This window comes from Theropithecus gelada, chromosome 12 (assembly GCF_003255815.1).
Source record: "Theropithecus gelada isolate Dixy chromosome 12, Tgel_1.0, whole genome shotgun sequence".
Classification (NCBI taxonomy): domain Eukaryota; kingdom Metazoa; phylum Chordata; class Mammalia; order Primates; family Cercopithecidae; genus Theropithecus; species Theropithecus gelada.
In genome coordinates this window covers 10,443,570-10,452,489 of record NC_037680.1, presented here as the reverse complement: position 1 = coordinate 10,452,489, position 8,920 = coordinate 10,443,570, and the positions used below count along the sequence as shown (strand labels likewise).

General features: G+C 38.2%; 1 non-coding gene across 1 annotated transcript; it reads left to right on the top strand.

Annotated features, from left to right (window-relative positions):
• The first annotated feature begins 2,833 nt into the window (after nt 1-2,833).
• LOC112636881 lies at nt 2,834-2,940 on the top strand. Its single transcript, XR_003122336.1, has one exon. It is a non-coding gene; the product is annotated as a U6 spliceosomal RNA (small nuclear RNA).
• Nucleotides 2,941-8,920: the final 5,980 nt, after the last annotated feature.

The window sequence follows — 8,920 nt, the reverse complement described above, 5'->3', positions numbered from 1 at the left end:
TATGATGAGTATGTATGCACATTGAAACTTACCAAAGTATATATTTTCAGTGTGCAGTTTATTGTATGTCAATTATACCTCAACAAAACTGCTAAAATTATTTTGTATTGTGACAACTATTAAACATTAATTATAGCATCCTTTAATCTCTCGCTAAATTTTAATGGTTTTAGGTAATAATAGTACACACTTTTCAGTTGAATAAATATCGTTAAAGAAGAAAACAAATGAGTATAAAACAAATTAATATATCTTTTGACCCAGAAAGTTTAGAAACCTGATGGAAATCAAGGCAAGTTTTTTTTTCTAACTTTTATTTCAGGTTTGGGGGTACCTGTGAAGGTTTGTTACACAGGTAAACATGTGTCATGGGGTAATTTTTCTTCCTCTCTTATTCATAATGAATTCATTCATTTTGAAAATTTAGTGACCCTAACTTAGTAGTGTTAAGCCAGGCTTCTCGAATGTTCCCTAGTATTCCAAAGCTCCTTCCTTGCTAACTGTAAAAAAGTTTCCTTTTCGGGCCGGGCGCGGTGGCTCAAGCCTGTAATCCCAGCACTTTGGGAGGCCGAGACGGGCGGATCACGAGGTCAGGAGATCGAGACCATCCTGGCTAACATGGTGAAACCCCGTCTCTACTAAAAATACAAAAAACTAGCCGGGCGAGGTGGCGGGCGCCTGTAGTCCCAGCTACTCGGGAGGCTGAGGCAGGAGAATGGCGTAAACCCAGGAGGCGGAGCTTGCAGTGAGCTGAGATCCGGCCACTGCACTCCAGCCTGGGCGGCAGAGCAAGACTCCGTCTCAAAAAAAAAAAAAAAAAAAAAAAAAAGTTTCCTTTTCAACTTATAAAAAGAGACATCTTGGCTTCTCATTTCTGCAAATATGTAATTTTCGAGTGAGGAAACTGAGACTCAGAGTGATATTGCTTAAGAGTACACAGCTAATTAGCTCTAGATCCAAGACCCAAACCTCTTAACTACAAATTGAGAATTACACTTAAAGAAGTCCATTCGATAACTGCATTCCTTGAAATTTACATAATAGTCTAACCAATTATTAAGGGTCTATTATGTACTAGGTACTTTACATATTTTTTTCGTTTAATCCTCAAGTAAAACCTCCAAGATAGGGGTCATTAATGGATGCTGTTGAAGTGTTTAAATAATACCATTATATAGCACTTAGGGTGTACTGAATACTTCCTACATATTATCTCCAATTTTCACAAAAACCCTGCAAAGTATCATCAACCCTGTTTTATAGATAAGAGACCCTGGGTCTCTGAGGGATAAAGCAACTTGCTAAGCTCACGCAGCTAGGACATGAGTAGGGCTAGATCCAGATCTCGAAGCCTGTGTGCTACCCCTGAAATGCTGCCCATGTAGGCAGCCATAGACCTATCTCAGCCCAAATAAATAGCATCAAAGAGTCTTTCTCTCAGCAGGCCTATTGTACACCATAGAAACACTCCCCAGCATGAGGTAGCTAGCTACAGTGATGGTGCAACTGAGGTAGGTGACCCTTCCAGGCAGGGCCGAGTTCTCAGCATAGTAGTGCCATGTAAGGGGACCTTGCATTATGGTTCTGTCTGGGCCTTGGCTTGTCAGAGTCTGGAATTTCACCCTAACATTTCATTTAGGGGTGGCTGGTATCCTTAAATTTTTTTTTTTATTTTAGCTGTATCACAAAATAACAATCATAGAATGATTATAACAATGATGATACTGACAACTACCATTTGTTGAGTCCTACGTCATATGATGTGCTTTATGTACTTTGTCTCTAATTACTATGGAGATTGACTTACCTACCTAAAATGAAGCCCATTTCTCTTTCAGGATGCATCCTCCCGTTGAACTGTGGTGTTTAAGTGATTTTTTTCAGAACTGTTGCAGACAGAGGTGGGTTCCTGTCTCCTTCTACAATTACTTGCTGAATATCCTTGAGTGAGAGTTAACTGCCATAAAAATAACTTGCCAAAAGTTAATTTTCCTTATACATAAGTGATTGTTTTAGTCTGTTCAAGCTGCTATAACAAAATGCCATAGGCAGAGATTAGTTACTCATGGTCCTAGAGGCTGGAAGTACAAAGTCAAGGCACTGGTAGATTTGGAGTCTGGTGAGGGTCTGCTTCCTGGATCATAGATGGCTGTCTTTTTCTGGGTCTTCACATGGTAAAGGGGGTGAGGAATCTTTCTGGGGTCTCTTTTATAAGGTTGCTTGCCCTTTTAAATGAGGGTCCCACGTGGTTGCCAAGTGTACAAAAATAGCAGAAAAGCTAAAATCAAAATGTTGGACCAAGATTAGATACAGGAAGAGATGTAGACAGGATATAAAAACAAGTATGTAGAGTCATGAATGGCTCAAAGTCAGACACAACACCATCACAAATAACAGTCCTAACACTGGTCATTTCTGGAATGTCTTCTGCAGATTAATCTCACCCACTGCATACAGATGCTTCCGTTTTATCTTAACATTTCGAGGTGATTCATTTTATTTTAAGGCCCTATGTGCCATTCGTTTTCTTCCACAGCTGCACCAACATACACACACACTCGAACATTAGTCTCATCCAAAAATTATATACACAAACAGACTGAAGCTGGGGATGCAGTCAGTCAGCCAGAAGTTGTTTGGTAAATTATCTACTCATTTGGAAGAAAAGTAAAGTTAGATCCCTATCTCAAGCTACTGAATAAACAAAAACTCCAAAATATAAACATTAAAAAAAACCCATAAACATACCAGAGATGATACTTCAAGTTAGAGCAGCCGAAAAAGGTGGACAAATCCTCTCCCCACAAAACAAATATAAAAGTAAAAAGTTGTTTTGCTCACTTCCGCAGCACATGAACTAAAATTGGAACGATACAGAGAAGATCAGCATGGCCCCTGCACGAGGATGACACACAAATTCACGAAGTGTTTCATTTTAAAAATAAGTATAAAACTGTTTAAACAAGCATTTTAGGACTGGAAATCAACCAAAAGCAAATAATAAACTAAAAAGGGTATATTCATGAAATCTGCCCAAATGTCATATAAGAACAGCAGAAGTCTGAACTCACTGATTATTTCCTCCTGTCATCTCACATCTATAGATATAGATAGACCAGTAGAAATTATCATTTCTGCAGCCAGGCGAGGTGGCTCATGTCTGTAATCCCTGCAGTTTGGGAGGTCAAAGTGGGTGGATCACCTGAGGTCAGGAGTTCGAGACCAGCCTGGCCAACATGATGAAACCCCATCTCTAATAAAAATACAAAAATTAGCGAGGATGGTAGCGGGCGCCTGTAATCCCAGCTACTTGGGAGGCTGAGGCAGGAGAACCACTTGAACTTATGAGGCGGAGGTTGTAGTGAGCCAAGATAGTGTCACTGCACTACCACAGCCTGGACAAGAAGAGCAAAACTCTACCTCAAAAAAAAAAAAAAAAAGAAAGAAAGAAATTATCCTTTCTGAAGAACATGGAGAAAAATGAACAGAGCCTCAGAGACCTCTGGGACAACATCAAGCATACAAACATACGTATAATAGGAGTCCTAAAGGGAAGGAGAGCAGAAAAAAGGTTAAACAAAATTTTTTGAAGAAATAATGCCCTGAAAACTTCCTAACTATGCTGAAAAACATTAATCAGTGGTTCAAGAAGCCCCACAAACCCAAGTAAGAAAAACACAAAGAGATTTGCACATCATAGTTAAATTGCTAAAAGCCAAAGACAATTTAAAAATCTTGAATGCAGTAAGAGAAACGTAACTCCCACGTACAGAAGAACAACAACATATTTAACAGCTGAGTTTCCATCAGAATCAGTGGAGGCCAAAAGGCAGTAGAACAACATATTCAAAAGACTCAAAGAAAAAAGTGTCAACCAATATGTCCTGCAAAATATTTTTCAAAAATGAAGGTAAAATAAATTCATTCAAAGATATACAAAAACAGGCCGGGCACGGCAGCTCATGCCTGTAATCCTAGCACTTTGGGAGGCCGAGGCAGGTGGATCACTTGAGCTCAGGAGTTTGAGATCAGCCTGGCCAACATGGTGAAACCCTATCTCTACAAAAAATACAAAAATTAGCCAGGCGTGGTGGCGGTCACCTGTAGTCCCAGGCACAAGAATCACTTGAACTCCAGAGGTGGAGGTTGCAGTGAGCCAAGATCATGCCACTGCACTCCAGCCTGGGAGACAGAGCAAGATTCTGCCTCAAAAGAAAGATGAACAAAAACAGAATATGTAGCTAGCAGAACTGTCCCGTAAGAAATACTAAAGGAAGACTTTCAGGTTAAAAGAAAATGATACCAGAAAATGAATCCACAGAAAGAAATGAAAAGCAATGGAAATGATAAATACGTGGGTTAACATAAAAGGCTGTATGAACAGGTTTTTTTCTCTTCTTTAATATGAGTTTGTTTTAATGTTCTGTTTAAATGTATCTTTATAGATATATATAAGTTCATATGACATATAAATATATATACATTTGTTAATATAAAATAGTTTAAAATGTTTTTAAAAATATTATATGATTGCATAAGGCAATAACTATATCACTGTTCTGTTGGATTTATGGCATATATAGGTATAATAAATATGGCATTAATGGCACAAAGAATGGGGAAATGGAGCTATATTACAACAAAGTTGTTAAATTTTTCAAAATTCCCAGTATTAAGCTAAAGTAGATTGTGATAAGATATATATTATAATCCCTAGAGTAACCACAAAGAAAATTAAATTTCAAAATAGTTAATAAAATAACTTAGGACTTAAAATGTCTCACCTAAAAAAAAAAAAAAAAGATGTGTTTAACACAAGAGAAGGCAGCAAAATAGGATGGGGAAAAAAAACATGGGACATACAAAAACAAACAGTAAAATGGCAGATGTAAATCTAATCATATCAATAATTAAATGTAATGGATTAAACGCCACAATGAAAAGGCAGTCATTATCAACATGTACAAAAAAGCAAGTTCCAACTACAGTCATGTGCTACATCATGACATTTCAGTCAATGACAGGCCGCATATAGGATGGTGGCCCCATAGGATTATAAAGAAGCTACACAATTTCTATTGCCTAGTGACATCATAACTGTGGTAATGTTGCAGCACAAAGCATTACTCGAGTCTGTGGTGATAGTGCTGTAAACACATCTACTACCAGTCATACAAAAGTATAGCCCACATAATTATAGTGCAGTCTCTAATACGTGATAATGATAATAACTGACTATGCTACTGGTTTATATATATACTGTACTACACCTTTTTGTTGTTTTGTTATTTTAGGGTGCACACCTACTTTTTTTTTTTTAAGTTAACTGTAAAGCAGCTTCAGGCAGGTCCTTCAGGAGATATTCCCGAAGAAATTATTGCTATCATAGGAAGTGACAGCTCTGTCCATAAGACCTTCCAGTGGGACAAGATGTGGAGGTGGGAAACAGTGATATTGATGATCCTGACCCTCCCTGTAGAGCCCCAGACTAATGTGTGTGTTTGTCTCTTCATTTTTAACAAAAGTTTGAAAAGTAGGAAAAAAATTACAAATTTTAAAAATTAAAAAATGGAATAAGGATATAAAGAAAGAGAATACTTTTGTACAGCTGTACAATATGTGCTTTAAGCTAAGTGTTATTAAAAAAAAAGTCAAAAAGTTAAAATATTAAAAAGGGTATAGGCTGGGCGCCGTGGCCCATGCCGGTAATCCCAGCACTTTGGGAGGCTGAGGTCGGTGGATCACAAGGTCAGGAGATCGAGACCATCCTGGCCAACATGGTGAAACCCTGTCTCTACTAAAAATACAAAAATTAGCTGGGCGTGGCAGCATGTGCTGGTAATTCCAGCTACTCGGGAGGCTGAGGCAAGAGAATCACTTGAACCCAGGAGGCGGAGGTTGCAGTGAGCCAAGATTGTACCACTGCACTCCAGTCTGGCAACAGAGCTAGACTCTGTCTTAAAAAAAAAAAAAAAAAAAAAAAAAGTATAAAGGAAAAATTATATTATGCTAAGGTTATTTTATTATTGAAGAAAGAAAACTATTTTTTAATACATTAAGTGTAGCCTAAGTGTACAGCGTGTATGAAGTCTGCAATAGGGTACAGTAATGTCCTAGGCATTCACATTCAATCACCGTTCACTCACTGACTCACCCATGAGTCAGAACTTCTAGTCCTACAAGTTCCATTCATGGTAAGCTCCCTATACAGGTGTTACATTTTTTATCTTTTATATCATATTTTTACTGTATCTCTTCTATGTTTAGAAATGCTTATATACCCAAGTAGTTATGATATGATTATGTTACAGCTTCCTGCAGTGTTGAGTACAGTGACATGCTGTACAGGTTTGTAGCCTAGGATCACTAACCATCTAGGTTTCTGGAAAGGTACATTTCTCAAAACATATCCCCGTTGTTAATTGACACAGAACTACATAAGCTGTCTTCAAGAAAAGCACTTTTAATTCAAACACACAAGTAGTTACAAAGTAAAAGAATGGGGAAAATACGGCTGGCTCATGCCTGTAATCCCTGCATTTTGGGAGGCCCAGGTGGAGGGATCGCTTGAAGTTGGGAGTTCGAGAGCAGCCTAGCCAACATGGTGAAACCCCAACTCTACTAAAAATACCAAAATTAGCTAGTCATGGTGGTGCACACCTGTAATCCCCACTACTCAGGAGGCTGCAGCAAGAGAATCGCTTGAACCTGGGAGGCGGAGGTTGCAGTGAGCAGAGATCGTACCGGTGCACTCCAGCCTGGCGACAGAGAGAGACTCTGCCAAAAAATAAAAATAAAAAAGAATGGAGAAAATATATATAAATCATACAAAATGTTACCATAAGGAAGTGTAAATACCTATGTTAATATCAGGAAAAAAATAGAATTTAAAACAAGAAATATTGCTAGGGATAAATAGCAACAACATTTCATAATGATAAAAGTATCAAAACATCAGAAAGATAAAACAATTGTAAAGACATAGGCATTGAATAGCACATACAGGCAGCAAACACTGACAGAACGGAAAGGAGAAATGGGCAATTTAGTAATTATAATCCAAAATTTCAAGTCCCTTCTCTAAGCAACTAATAGAATGGCTAGACATAAAATGAATAAGGATATATAAATCTTGCACAACTGTCAAACAACTTTACCCAAGTAACATATAGAATGCTCCCACCCAACAGCAGGGAACATAATCCTTTCACGTCCACATGGAACATTTTCCAGGATAGAGCCCTAGCTGGATCACAAAACTAGTCTCAATAAACTTAAAAGGACCGAAGTCATCTGAAGTATGTCCTCCAACCCTGAAGGAACTAAATTGAAAATTAACAACAGAAAGAAATTTGGTAAACCCTCAAACATTTGAAAAACATACTTCTGAATAACCATGGAGGCTGGGAGTGGTGGCTCACGCCTGTAATGCCAACAATTTGGGAGGCTGAGGCGGGTAGATTACCTAAGGTCAGGAGCTCAAGATCAGCCTGGCTAACATGGTGAAACCCCATATCTACTAAAAATACAAAAATTAGCCGGCATGGTGGCACACACATGTAGTCGCAGCCACTTAGGAGGCTGAGGCAGGAGAATTACTTGAACCTGGGAGGCAGAGGTTGCAGTGAGTTGATATCGAGCCACTGCACTCCAGCCTGGGTGACAGAGTGAGACTCCATCTGTGAAACCCCATATCTACTAAAAATACAAAAATTAGCCGGCATGGTGGCACACGCCTGTAGTCGCAGCTACTCAGGTGGCTGAGGCAGAAGAATCGCTTGAACCTGGGAGGTGGATGTTGCAGTGAGCCGAGATCATGCCATTGCACTCCTGCCTAGGCGACAAGAGCAAAACGCCATCCCCTGAAAAAATAAAATAATAAATAAATAAATAAATCATTGAATAACCATGGATCAAAGAAAAAAATCATAAGGTTAATTAGAAAATATTTCAAACTGAATGAACTGAAAACCACTGAAATTTATGAGGGTAGCTAATGCAAGGCCTGGACGAAAGTTTATAGCTTTAAATGCTTAAATTAGAAGGAAGAAAGATCTATAATCCATAATCTAATCTTTCACTTCAAAAAGGTAGAAAAAGAAGGGCAAAATATACCCAAAGTAAATGGAAGGAAACAATAGCGATCAAAATACAAATCAATAAAATAAAAACAATAAGGAAGAAAGTCAAAAGCTGATTATTTGAAAAGAGAAATATAATTGATAAAATTTTTGCTAGACTGACAAAGAAGAAAAGAAATAAGACATACATTACCAAAATCAGGAATGAAAAGAGAATGTAACTACCGACCCTACAGAAAGAATTTTAAGGGAATATTATGAACCACTTTATGCCAGCAAATTATACAACGTTGATGAAATGTATAAATTCCAAGAAAGGCAAAAATTACCAAAACTGACTCAGTCAGAAATTTAAAATCTGAAGAGACTGATAACAAATAAGAAATTGAATTAGAAACTTAAAATCTTCCCACAAAAAAAAAAAAAAAAAAAGTCTAGGCCCAGATGACTTTACTGGTAAATCGTATCCAATTTTTAAGGACGAAATCTTGCCAATCCTATACAAACTCTTCAGAAAATCAGTGTACTTGTTTATGAGGGCTGACATAACAAAGTACCGCACTATGTGGCTTAAACTACGGAAATTTATTGTCTCACAGTTCTAGAGGCTACAAGTCCAAGACCAAGGTGTGGGTAGGCTGGTTCCTTCCAGGGACTGTGAGGGAAGGGTCTGTTCCAGGCCTCTTTCATTGGCTTGCAGAGTCATCTTCTGCCTGTCTTCACATTGTCTTTGTTAATGTGTCTGTGTCTGTGTCTCTGTGTCTGTGTCCAAATTTCCCCTTCTTACAAGCACACCGGTTGTATCGGATTGGGACCTACCCTAAAGACCTCATTTTAAC